General features: G+C 39.7%; 1 protein-coding gene across 13 annotated transcripts in view; it reads right to left on the bottom strand.

The window, feature by feature from the left end:
- The window catches only part of LOC122570930 (mediator of RNA polymerase II transcription subunit 12-like), a 406,261-nt gene that overhangs the window by 377,790 nt on the left and 15,924 nt on the right, over nt 1-12,547 (bottom strand). For 11 of the 13 annotated variants that reach the window (XM_043733932.1, XM_043733931.1, XM_043733937.1 and 8 more), the window contains exon 1: nt 10,861-11,073. The exons of 1 other annotated variant lie outside the window; for it this stretch is intronic. The gene's annotated coding sequence lies outside the window, so the exon portion shown is untranslated. Of the gene's footprint in view, nt 1-10,404; nt 10,531-10,860; nt 11,074-12,547 lie in introns of those variants that run through there. One more of the 13 variants, XM_043733935.1, reaches the window with a different exon arrangement.

Below are 12,547 nucleotides of genomic sequence, written 5' to 3'. Positions count from 1 at the left end.
AAGCATTTGTTATATGTAACGTATCTATAGGAAATTGTCAACGGTATTAATATGACGGCGCATGTATTTACTTTCTCATACTTGAAACGAGTTATTCCAGTATTTTCGTGGCAATATTGTTTCTTATTTTATCTATAATTATTTTATACTCCATATCGCACCAACGCAATGTCCTATTCTGAGGCTAGAAATCCACGCAAGTTCTCCAAATAACAGGTGATTTCATCCAGCAATTACCCATGATATCATCCGCATTAGACTACCACACGTCCACCAGTATTTTTATCTGAAATTTACATTCGTTAACATCATTGTGCGTATTGTCCGCGTAAAATACTTGCAAACCATAAAGAAGAGAAAAATGGACAAACAAAGTCATCCAAAGTGTTAAACTTTTCAATGTTTTCCGAAACCTCCAAGTAAGTAATCCGATGATGTAACGAAGAAAGAAACGCGTACGGTTTAACCCGCACGCTTCTCGCTTACGATATAATCAGAAACGATCAATCGTTACGACGAAAGGAAAGTTACCGAACTAAATATAATAGCCCCGCTGGTTTGCTAAGTATTTAACGCGAAAACAACTGAAATGTTTCCTCGTGGAACTAAGCTGAACGAGCCAACTTCTACAATAAGACCGAACGCCATACTCCAAAAGCCGCCGGTATTATCAGCTGAATGGAAAACAATGGCGATATTGATCGGCGATTCGCGGGCATCGGTTCGAACCTACACCATTTCACGTATGTCTGCGTCTATGTGTGTACACTACCGTTCATAAATATCTAGACGCTTTCGGCGAATTTCTGGTGACAATACGTAAATTCAAGCGATTATCGCTACTTAACGAGTCCTTATAGAGTCAGCAGACTGCATAAATTCCAATTATTATATAAATTTTTACTCATAATAAACTTTATAAACTCCAGTTAGAAGCTTAGTAACAACATATTACGATTAATCAGCAATGATCGATTCGTCATTTTTCTCCTGCTTGAAATAATTTGCTTCATTTTTTTTTAGTTAAATATGTTACCGTCTGCTCACACTAAAGCGGTTACCGAATACAGTCGTTCGAATTCTTGAGAATTCAAGTATCTACTACAATACATTCCCCGATGTGGTTTATAAACTTGGAAAAAATTATTGAAAACGTCACTTTGGCTTCCGAGGAAAAATCTCTCGTCTTATGTATACTGACAAAGGCGATCGAGCGTCCAGATACTTTTGGGCGGTAATGTACGTGGGTGGCACGCACACGCGCGATCACGCTCCGCTTTACACCCACATTTTCGGAATTTAAGTGCCTATGAATTAACAAGTTACCGCACATTTCGTGAAATACCGGTAAACTCTGGAGAATTATCTCTACCCTTTGAATTTGTATTTGTCCATGAGCAAATACTGCGGTAAATTCCTTCGAAGAAGAATGCGACTGTCAGCGTGTGATTGTTGGGATATAATTCGGGAAAACTAATAAACTGTCAGTCGGATTTCCAATTTCTCAAATTTAGTAATTATTTTACTTATGGATTACCTACACCACCTATCTTTGCGTGTCATTTCCTTTCGGTAAAAAATAAATTATGTATTTACATTCGTACGAAGATTAAAACTGACCCAAACGAATATGTTTTTATCGACTTTTAATATCGAGATTGTAAAAATTTCTCGCTTCGTATAACACTAGTGGAAAGTTCCACATAGCTTGTCCGATCGTACAGGCATTATATATTTCCAACTAATTTTGCTATCGATTTGAAATTCACATTGCAACAGAAATTTATCATGTCATCCTACAAATAAATCACAAGTTCTTTGAACGGATCGAAATGAAGCAATTTATTTATAATTTATTATTGGCCTCTTATCTTAATATATTTCTTCCCACTTTTTAACGAGTTATTTCTGGTTTATCGTTGATTTCCTTTTTAATGTATAAAAGTAGAAAACGTGAGTAAATATATCCATTATTCTATTAACGCTCGTGCCATACAGATTTTCCAGCTGATTTCTTAACTTTACCCAATAAACTTCTGCTAAAAACATGTATCTATCGATTCTAACACGTGTTTTGTATTTATTTCTTTAACCCGCACAATATTTAGACAGCAACTCACATCATCAACTCGCCATTGAAGCTAACGAGAATACAGTTGAAAAATATCGAGGATAAAGATGACCAGACACGCTATACAATTTGTCAAATGTTTAAGCAAAATTGACTTGCAAACGAGGACATTGCCGATTTTCCAAGAAAATTCTCCTTTGCTAGAAATGTACTCCTCTCTGAACAAGCTCACATTTTAATTTGTCTTCCACGGAATTAGGCATCCGTTGCTAAAGAGAGAACCACATATTCGTTTCCTTATAATTCCTAAAACGCGTCTCGTATCATAGACAGAAGAGATTCTCAGTAATTTATCTCATTCTCTGATTCGATTCCGAAAGTGGATAGAGTGGATAGGATGTCGCTTTCTGTTGAAAAAAGCGGTCGGCGCATAGAAACTCGTTCCGACGGGAAATATTCGCTGCGTAGTTACACGGCTATTCCTACCGAAACAGTCGAGGAGTACGGTGGTTCCGTCGTCCAGCTTAGTGAAGATGATGCTACAATACGTTGAGACTCGTCGCGACGCGTACGTATTTCCTAATGTACCGAGGCGCCTTTCCTCACACCGAATCTATTCTTTCGATCGATAGGTACCTGTTTCTCTTGTCGAGATGGACATCCCACGAGACACGTTACGCTAATTGGAATTTTACTACGTGGCAGCACGGGTCGCGAGATACATCGTTCCTGAGTTTTCTACTATTTTCTTAACGCGATTGCTCACTGAATTTTAGCTCCTTGTCATTGTAATACGCTAAAGGATATGGCTGATAGATTAAATTTTGTATTTAGGTACAAACGTGCGGACATTGTATTAGAGTTATTTATGTAATTTTATTATTTTCTTCTATGCCCTGTCTTTCGCCGCTTGAAAGATGAAAGGCGATAGAAATAAAATTGAAAAAGTGGCAACAGCGAAAGGTTGAAAAACGAGAAATAATTTGCAGATGAGACAAATATTCGAGCCTATAACAAAATCGTAGGAAGAAGGGGTGAAAAAGTGGAAAAGTTAATGTACACATCTCCCGGTCCTGACCAAACTATCGTCGGTTGGGAAAATATAATTAGATAAAACATAAAACTGTCGCAATATACAAGGACGTGGAGGGGTGGTAAAAAACCGCTGGAAAGCAATTTGACGCCACAGAGTAGATGCATCGGGACGCTTTGAAGCCATAAATTCGTGCAGGATGGCGAGGGCGCGACTACGGAGAGGCAGTCGTCCAATCGGACGTCGCGCTCGGCTTGCTCGTTCATGCATTTCAACGCTTGCAAATCATTCATTCTGACTCATTGTCGAGAAGTCGGCCGCTATACGTGTACCGTCACAGCAAAATGCTCTCAACGATGAAATTCCACATGGGAACATTCTGCACAGGCGTGTGCACGCGTGCGCGCAACGACCCAGCTAGGCGAGCGCGTTTCGACCCTGTGCCCTTGAATATTTATCGTTTTCTGCGAAATCAAATTCTATCGCAATGAATGTACCATCAGCCCCGGCTAGTTCGGTAGGAAAACAGAATTACGATCGGCCCGCTTTTAAATTAAAAACAACCCGACCGTTTTCCACCCCCACCCCCAGCAACTCCCTTTTTTTCTGCTCTGAAGCTACGTCGAAAAACATAGCATCACTAGGGACAAAATTTATCACGAACTTGAAATATACATACATAGCTTTAGGAATACGAATGCTATGGATAACTTGTTAAGGAATTTTTTAGTTGATTTCTCTAAAGTAACGCAAATTGAAATAATAATTTTATTAAAAATTTTTATTTGAATTATATTATGTAGATGGGGAAAAAAATAACTAAGTTTACAACAGGGAAATAAGATGGAAAATACATACATATAACTGCTACATCTATCGGAGAAGTAGGCGAAAAAAATAGAAAAAAGTACACATAATACGTAATTTTGTAAGCGACAAATATCTAGCCATATAATACCACTGAATTTTTCACGCAACAGCCCAATTTTCTAAACCATCGTATAGAACTATGTTTCATAGCGCTTTGAAAATAAACAGATACATACATCCGAAACGTGAAATAAGAATACATCTCCATAAGATGCAATTTTTCGATTGGTCTCTACACGTAACGCGAAGAGATAGGTCAGCCACGAGGAAAAACAGGGACGCAGGCCGAGATACACATGAAGATTCGGTTGAAAAGAGAGAGAGAAAGGAACGTAGTAAGACTATAAGTTCGTTCAAGCGTCCGAAAAAGGGGAACATAAGAACGCCCGTGGATTTTCGTTGATGTATCGCTCGAGGCATATGCGCGCCAGTGGTCCGGAGAGAAAGGGACACCGATAGATCGGGCTTGATGACAGGAGAGAGAGGGAGAGAGAGAGAGAAAGAGAGAGAGAGAGAGAGAGAGAGAAATATTTGTAGGTTACGTTGGCGGGTCAACGCCACCTATCTCTCCCTCGCGGGAGCAGGCTGTCACGGGACTAAAATTAAAACGAGGCACACCCACCCCGCCTACACATATACACGATGCCCAGAAATGTTCAGGGACAGACACTAAAATCGACCTTAAGGATTCGAGTTTTCTCTCCCTTTCTCTTTTTCGTCGTTAACGTTGGCAACGCGTTATATACTACATATATATACAGGGTGTTCCAAAAAATTGTGGTCAAACTTCAGAGGCGTCTGGTGCTCGTCAAAACAAGGAAAAATACATTATTAAACGTGGATCTAGGTATCATTGGTTCCGAAGTTGTAAGAAAATTTCAACTATGAACTTGTAATAATCTAACGAACTGTCGTGTTGTCCGCCACGCCATTTAGAAAAACATGGCGTACAGTAAACCGGTTAACGGTTGGATAAATTGACACAATGAATCGAACATTATCGTCTATTATCGAAAGATAAGGGGAAAGCTAGTGATCTTTCAACGCGTGCGTGCTCATATGAGAAAACGCATCGAGAACAGAAGTCATATTAAACGAACGGTATAAAAATGTCTTCTAATTGCGGAGCTAGTGATACCTGAACCCGCGCCTGCTACCACTATTTTGCTCGTTTTGGCCAGTATTACATACTTCTGAAGTTTTTGATACATCCTGTACTTTACGTTCGTCCCTTGTCGTTGTTCCTTACCCCCTTTGTGCTTTCAGCCTCGACGACTCGCCTGTCCTTTAACGCAAAGCGATGCCATGTCTCACGAATTGCGTTGTCGTTCGCAAGTATACTTCTTGCGCGCGCCACTACCTCTTCCTGTTCCCTCCCCATCGACTTTCTTTGATGAGTTTCTAATAAGCGCATGCAACGTTATACACTCACAACGTATCTGCTTCTATATCCTCACTTTCACCGTGTCATACGACTACGACGATTCTTGTTATCGCGCACGTCTTTTTTTTTCGTACGCTTTCGGAGTTCACATAGATGCAACTGGTGCGCGAGCATCTCTATGCATATATATATATATATTGCACGAAAACGAAATTTTGTCGGACGCAGAGAGTTCGTAATCTAGATGGCCTTCCCGCGTTATCGATCGACCGGGCGTCGATAAGTTTTCCGTACCGACCGCGGAATTGTGGTGATTATGTTGTCCTAGAAGAGTCGCGCGACTACACGGAGGCAGAAATACCGCGATTAGAAGGACATATATCTTACGTCTTACGCCACGTCGTGGCGTCGCGTGTAACCGACCGGGCGATCTGTGAAACGATTTACGACTTCGTGGGCCAACTACGTATAGATCCTGCACAGCCACGAACCAGCGAAAATTCGTCCACGGATGTTTTGTGGAGATTGTAAATTAACGACATTTGATATAAATGTGATTTTCTGTTTGGCACACGACCAACACGAAATGGTATAAATAGAAGTTCCTCGCCGGGGATCCCTACCGCGTTTGTAACTCTATACACAATTTCTGTGTTTTATTTTCGGGAACGGTTTTACCGTAAAAGCGTGACAAAAACGTGAAAACGCACGGAGCCGAGCGGCTCACGAGGAACTAGAACTTCTGACACACTATTAACCAAGATAATTTCGACTCAGTTACGTCACACAATCCATAACACACCGGTTACTTTGTCTTTCTCCCTCTCTATCTCCACTTCTATGTATTTCGCTTCTTGTATCTTAGTATCGTGAATCGTGATCACGAACGATGATGTCACGGGGTAATTCCTACCGATTCTAGAAGAACTACTCGCGATCATCTCCGTTGGAAATTTCCTTTTAACCCTAAACTACCAAATGTGTTAAAATGGCGCATCGTGAATATCTTGTTTTTACGATTTGTTTGTTTTTACTAAAAAGATACAGGGGTGCACGACAGCTACATTAAGATACATATATTGAAACTTGGTAGTTCTAATAAATGATAAAATGATATTCATAGTATAATAGCAAATACATGATATCTATTTTTAAATCATCCTGCAGGGAGAATTGAACAATAGTTGGAACTATCTTCACCTACGACAAACACGATAATCAGAATGGAAGATAACAATAAAACGGATAATATCTCTGAAATATGGAATAGTAACAGTTAGTGAGATACGCTTTATGCAATTCAACAATTTGTTCAGATAAGAAAATACAAATATTTTACTGTGTGTAATAAATACGTTTAACGCAAGTGCATCGCTTATCAATTTATGAGTAAAAATTACCGTGCTATAGTCGTCAATGTGCGCAGCGAAGATAATGGAGACGTAACGAAGATAAAATTCCTGCGCTGCAAATATGTGTTGACTCTGTCAACCTAACTGTCAAGGTGTACCAGAAAAAAACTCAAGACTCAAAAATGTCTATCATTTATTTGTGGATACACTTCAAGCCGATTAAAAAAATGAAATTCCTTTAACATAAGAACTATCAAAGCAATCGAATTCATAAAAATCACATAAATTGGTATATTGTATTATGTACTTACACTGTGTGTGTTTGTGTGTGTATGTATATATAACTGTAGGTGTACAACACTGGAATAAAAATATCCTAGATACATATAGGATACTTGAGAATAAGGAAGAAGGAAGAAGAGTCAGAACAAACTCCAGTGTTTTTAGGGTACTATATGAACAACTGACACGAGTTCTAGCTCAATTTCAATTCTAGTCGAATCATCAATCAACAGAGTTGTTTTTAACATCGTTCAAGCATCTAAAACAGACTGAACTGTAAGTAGCAAATCAGAAGCACGGATATAAAGAAATGACGCGACGCGGCGCAACGATTGTTCCAGCCATAAGCGCTGAGCACTTTGCATCCTATTACTCTTCCTATTACATACTCGTTTCGATCTGCAACGATCCTCTGACATGCATACAGCCTACACGGCAACGCCATAGGTGTGACTTCCTGCGATCGTCGTAAACAAGGACATCGCGTTTTAAAAAGGGTTCGCGGCATGGAGTAGCATGTAGTAAGACTCAATAAGATAAAAGACACCGAGGTCGGAATGTTAGTGGGACACGCCCACGAAGGTACTGTAATTCGATGCGTTAGGCCACGCACACCGATACGTGTAGGATGCACACCACACACTTACACGTCAATTCGTTCGACATCCTTACGCCACGTAGAAATTTGCCTTCCATTATGTCCTATTACGGGAATATCATTTATCTATTATCGCCTTGTATTCCGTTAATTGATCCTCCGACTATCGAAGGTACAGTAGAACATCCATTTATTACCAAAAAACTTCATATCCATTTTATTGTTCGACCATCGTCATATCATTTCCCATTATTTAGCCTATTTAGTATTTAATATGAGATTAAATCTCATACGCGTTAACACCTTATGCGTAATGGCATCAAAGAGAAGATTCTACAAGCTAAGGGTCACAAAATGCATAATATCGGAAGCATTTTTAATATTTTAAAATATTTGTGCCGTTACAAATGGAATATTCCAATGACTTCAAGAACAAGCAAGAAGTAATTAAAGAAAACTTAACACATATTACAAACTTGTTAGCACATTGAATCTAGTTTCAAACAGGTTAATAGAAAAGTTGAGTTCTTCTCAAATCCAACAACTATCCTGAAGCAATCTTGTTTAAGCAATGATCTTATAATGCCGTACGTTACACACAGTATAAATTTGAGACCATAATCCTCATCAGTAAACAGCTATATTTCCCATTCATTTACACATAGAATAACGCTGCAATAATCGTTTCGTATCGTGATTAACTTCTTTATTGAAGTATTTAAAGTGAATGAGAGAACGATACAAACAAATATATAGGAAACAATGCACATTCTTCAGTTGGTAAATCCACCAATTCGTACAAATGATTTTCAAGTGCATAATCAACATGATGTCATTTATTATTATTATTATTATTATTATTATTATTATTAAGCATAATGAAATGATTAAAAAGAAAAATGTTTAAGATAAAGCATTGCAAAAGCTAATAATGTCTTGATAGAATTTTGATGTAATTATTTCTCTTGAAATACTTACAATGTAATTATTTCTTTGAAAATAAAAGAAGTAATACCATTAATTAAATTGACAGAAACTATATCTAAGAATCTAGAAACAGAATAGGACATTAATTACAGGATACGTAAGATGTATAACTGATATAAATAAAACAAACGATATCTTTCTTTCCGATTTAAAGAAACTTGCACAAGATATCCAACTGGAAGTTTGGTCTCAAACTTATATCCAGTAGCGCGAGTGAAACATTCGCGAAATATAATCATCTCCTACATATTTGGAAGTAAACACACAAGTGATAAAATAACTTAGAAAAACGTCGGGATAAGACAAGCGATTTTCGAAAGTCCAGTATCTTGAAAAATTAAGATTATATCTAAGGATAACGGGTCATATACCTGCTTCTACTGGAATGCGAGGAGATCGAAGTGCCTCCGTGTCTTATACAACCGAAACACTTTTCAAAGTTAAACCGGCCACTCATTTACCTAAGAAAATAATCTACCTAAATTTTTAATCGCACGTAAATTATTTCATCCGTCAATTGCCACGCAACTAAATATTTATGAAATATAAATATAACTGAGCTTGATTGGTAGTCCATGCTTTTCAGAAGTTCAGAACAGTTTACAGGATGGTATATTCAAAAAATATTTTAATTCTAATCGAGAAATGATTATGTACGATTATGGCGATGAAAATGCCATGAAAAGTGGTCAAACAGCATTTTACATACTGTTTGTGAAAAAAATAGTGGTCAGAATATTTATCTGAGCCACCAGCTAGATACTTAGATAGATCTAAAGTAACGAGTTTCGCGAGTGCTTTTCTCACGGATCGCGTTATCTTGTTTTAGGAACGTGCATGGCACAGGTGATGCATCTACATCGGTAACCAAGCTTCGAACCCATTCCACGTCCACGGGAATATTTTTGTCCGCGAAAGAATTATTTCACGGAATTGCATCATCGAACACTTTTGTCAAAGATCACGAACACCGGAACATCAAATTATATACATACTATTCTCGTTACGAAAGCGACGAAAATGCCAAACTATGCACTAATTTAATACTAGAACTACCGTCGACTAACAGATAAAACATTTAAAAAGAACACACAGCAAGAAAAGAAACGAGCTTTGGTCCATATACTTTGCCGCAACATTCAAACTTCCAAAAAACGAAGCATTATAAATATATAAAATTTCTATTGCATAACTGAACTAGCATTATTAATTAAATTTTACAAGCCATATGTGAGAAGTTGGCAAATTCGATAATGAGAGAAGTTAACTTTTACAAGCACACTTTATGAATTACAAATTAATTAATTATTCCATTGAATTTGATTAAAATTGTAAAATTATAAAAGAAAAGTCGTCAATTCGTTGGTATTATTGTGCAAGAAATTCTTGGTAGTTCCAGTATTAAAATAATAATAATTAAAGAAAAACCGAATTGACATTATCGAAATATGATCAAATAAAATTTGCCGCGCTAGTAACCGTTACTTCGAATAAATAAATCTCGTACTTCGACAGCGTGAAGAAACGAGGAATTAATGACACGTGGTTAATCGGTCGAGTCACATTTACGCACGTAACGCGCATTACACGGCTTCAATTCGTATATTTTGCAAAATACTTATGTAAAATGAAACGTTAAAACGATTGTCAATATATGATTCGTCCCAGACCAGAACATGACAGATCAAAATGCCTGTCTATCATTTCACGTTTAAAGCTAAGAACTATAACAACACACAAGCTTGCGCGCGTTTTTTTTCTACATCGCAATGGTAACGAAGAAAACAGCGATAACGCACGCGCGTATTTCGATAATTACAAACATACCTACAGCTCGAAGGTTATGTTTCGTATGACAACATCCGTCTCCGTATGGCGAACGAAAACCCGTGCAATATGGAGCAATGATCAAGTCAGCTGCCAATCCCAGCTTTAATTCGAACGAATCGAAACACGATAAGCAGAATGAACGCTCGGACATGAGGAACGTGTAAAATGAATTTCGTTAAGTAATCTACGTACTCTTGAATAGCATAAACAACGGAAACAGTAACATCGTCGTTTCCGCAACGGCGTAAAAACGCAATTACGGAAACGATGACGTCATTGGCATGACGACGTGAACCGTAATATATGTCCAAATGCATACAGCACAGCGCCCACACGCGGGCAATGGCGTGTACGACTTATTGCTCTATAGCTGCACGTATATACGAACATATGTATATAGATGTACGCGTACACATACATATGTATCGTAAAATAGAGAGAGCTCTGTACTACCTTGCGCCGGAACACGCGGAGGTATCAGCCGCGATCTCGCCGTGATGTCGGTCACCGTGACAGGTTAGGCGGTCGGCGAGCCTTCTCGTTGTTTCTTCTGGAGTTTGCAACTTCTCACTGTGGTAACGAACAACACACCAATAGTAGATACATATATATATATAAGATATGTATATATATGTATATATATATATCTTATTTGTCAGCACTTATATCAACAATGACACGGCTTGTCTCTTGAACGTGTGACATACGAGCTGCCAATTTAATAGCCTTTAAGGACGCTGCACTTGCTCTCTTCCTCACTAAAGATAGAAGAAACGGCGAAAAAGGTACTTTCCGTTTTACTACTCTCACCATACAGTTCCGGTCGATCAGCCGGATCTCGCGACACCAAAAACCACGAAAACTTGTTTTCTCACTTGAACAACGCTGGCCCGGATGATGCGTGCTTGCTGTGAACTGCTGCACTGTTCCAACTCATAATCGGCTTACTCGATCACAAAAGAATTCCGTATTTTTTTTTATATATTCGCTCGCGTTTTTCCCTTCAGTACGGCCGCTGCTAAGAAACCACGCGCGACTAAACGACTATTGCGAGAGCAATAACGACGACGTACTGCGTGTTCGACGATGACGACGGCAGTAGCAGCAGCGGCAACGGCGGCGGTGGCGGCGGCAATGGCGACGACGTGCAACGACGGACGACGTCGGAGGGACCGGTTGATGGAACGGGGCAAATATATGCAGCTGACGGAAGCCTCGAATGCGATTTTGTAAGAGGGTGAAAAGGTAAGGCGAGCAATGCTGGTTAGGCGACGGGATTGCGACTGCTTGCTGCTTGCTTGGCTAGCCGCTAGCGGGGGCCTGGCGCGACACCGACTGTCCGATGCCAGCGCCCCCTCACCCCTCCCCCTCCCCTCTACCCTGCCCCTTTCGCTCCCACCTCGTCTGTCCCACCACTCCTCCACTACTACTTGCCCGCCTTCTACCTTTCTCGCTCTTTTCCATACCACACAACACAAACCTACTTCTCCTACTTCTCTCTCTCTCTCTCTCTTTTTCTCTCTCTCTCTCTCTGTCTCCCTCTCTCCAGCCGCTTTCTCATTCTATCTCATTCGTTTTTCTGTATTCCCCTCCTTCTATCTCGCTTAATCACACCTACGGTCTTGCACGATTCACACACTCGACCATCATTTCGTAGCTTCTCTTTCTCCAACATTTTGTCCCTCTCGTTCTTCGTCTAATATGCAATAGATTTATGTTTTCTTTCTTTCTCTTTCTACCATCTATCGCACAACTATGCACCCTCTCACTAATTTCAACCCCCTAAAGCTTTCTCTCTCACTGTCCCACTCCCCTTTCCGTTATCCCCTCGCTTTATCATTCTCACCCTATCTTCGTTGGATCACCCGGCTTCGTCTCGCTTGATCGTACGTACGAACTTTCGTGACACACACCGTCTCGTTCTCCTTCTCTCTCATTCTCTCTCCCTCTGTCTCGTTCGTTCCCCTTTTGTCTCTGTTTCACCATCGTTTATCTTCCTTTTCTCTCCTTTCTCCGACTACGAGGAGCCATGATCCCCTCCTCCGCATAATATGCTACCCGTCTCACCCCTCGCTGCACCCATGCGGCCGTATACCATGCCACGTCGCCGTCACCGCCACCACCGTTGCCGCTGCCGCTG

The sequence above is a fragment of the Bombus pyrosoma genome, linkage group LG9 (assembly GCF_014825855.1).
Source record: "Bombus pyrosoma isolate SC7728 linkage group LG9, ASM1482585v1, whole genome shotgun sequence".
In the NCBI taxonomy this organism is placed as follows: domain Eukaryota; kingdom Metazoa; phylum Arthropoda; class Insecta; order Hymenoptera; family Apidae; genus Bombus; species Bombus pyrosoma.
Note: the sequence above shows the minus strand (reverse complement) of the source record. Positions and strands in the feature narration are given on the sequence as shown.